The following is a 1,623-nucleotide window of genomic DNA, read 5'->3' as shown; positions in this document are numbered from 1 at the left end:
GCCCTCATCTGGCAGTATTTGTGTCACCCAGCTGTTGTGCCTGATTAGGAGACTAGATTCCTGTCTCTGGAGGGTATTAACTACTTTTCCTACATTTTGATCAGTGATCAGTCCAAAAGCCCACAGTCTATGTTGGTTTTTTTTTCACAGTGTGCCACTGTATGCAAATACATTATAATTGCAACAGACAACATGAAAAACACCTATATTGCATCATCCAGAGTTTGTTGCTGTCCAGATGTGTTTATGATTGTCCCAGTGAAAATTCAGGTGTAAAATTGCAGGTGTTTGTGAGTCCAACAAGAACATATGTAGACTTGGTACGTGACTAAAAATATGTAACTGTTTTGACTTTGTAAAAACACAAAGTCAAAACAAAACCCCGTGGAGTGCTGAAAATAGACCTGATTAAAGTTTCAGTTTGAAAGTGTATTTTAAAGTAGACCACCTTAGTCATTAGTAGGTATTTGAGACGATAAGCGTGATTTTGAATAGCACTTCTCATAGCACAGCTTTGTTCAGATTTTGCCATTCCCCATTTGTTTAATTTCATTAAGATCTCAATCTCACATGATTCCTTGTGTTATTCTTTAAAAGAAGATCACAAATTGCTTGAGGGATGCAGAGGATCAGCAAGTCTCTAAGTTGTCTTCCCATTGCCTGGTAGAAGAGATTGTTGTTTAAAGTGTGTGTAGAAAAAATAGACAACTTTAATCAAGCTTTATTTTCCATTGAGTCTGAAATTTATGTGAAGAATTTCCTAATAAAAGTTCAAGTATACAATTAGTTAATTCTTAGCAACTTTACCAGACTTCTGCTGTTATTTGCTAGTACTATACCTGTTCATGTCAAATTGATTTGACAATGTTCCTGCAGCTGACTCTGTGGTGTTGCTTGCTGTGTCTCTCTCCTGGTCCATCAGCCACTGGAGTGTTTCCTTGCAAATGTGAGGGTGTCCCACTGTGGTCTTTTCAGTTTTGGTGACTGAACTGTTTACTGGCAGCCTCCCAGTAGGTGAAGAAAGATGAGGAGAGATATTTCATCAGAGCCTGTTGTGATAGAACAAGGGGCAATGGTTTTAAACTGAAGGAGGTCGATTTTGGCAAGATGTAAGGAAGAAGTTTTTTACAATGATGATGGTAAAATACTGGCTTAGGTTTTCCAGAGAGGTGGTGGATGCCTAATCTTTGGAAACATTCAAGATCAGGTCGGATGGAGATCTGAGCAATCTGATGTATTTGAAGATGTCCCTGCTCATTAAAGGAGGGTTGGACCTTTAAGGATCACTTTCAACCCAGACTGTTCCTTGATTCTCTGTTTTTATGATTCTGTTCTATGATGTATATGGGAAAAACAGGTGTGATATCATGGGAAAAGTATCCTGCCTGATGTTTGTCCCCAGTTAGGCAGTGTCTATATAGAAGGGGCTGTCTTTTACCATGCTGACCAATACATCTCTCTCGTTTCCTGGTCCTGCCCTTTCTGCCTTTAATTTACACAACATCTCTTTTTTTCATAAAGGAATTGTTACCTAGACAGGACAGGAGAGAAATGACTGGGTTTGCTCATAATATCTTTTTGTTTAATGTTTGCCCTCAGGTTGAAAATGTTGGACATTGCTGA

The sequence above is a fragment of the Acanthisitta chloris genome, unplaced genomic scaffold (genome assembly GCF_000695815.1).
Source record: "Acanthisitta chloris isolate BGI_N310 unplaced genomic scaffold, ASM69581v1 scaffold629, whole genome shotgun sequence".
NCBI classification, from domain to species: domain Eukaryota; kingdom Metazoa; phylum Chordata; class Aves; order Passeriformes; family Acanthisittidae; genus Acanthisitta; species Acanthisitta chloris.
Note: the sequence above shows the minus strand (reverse complement) of the source record.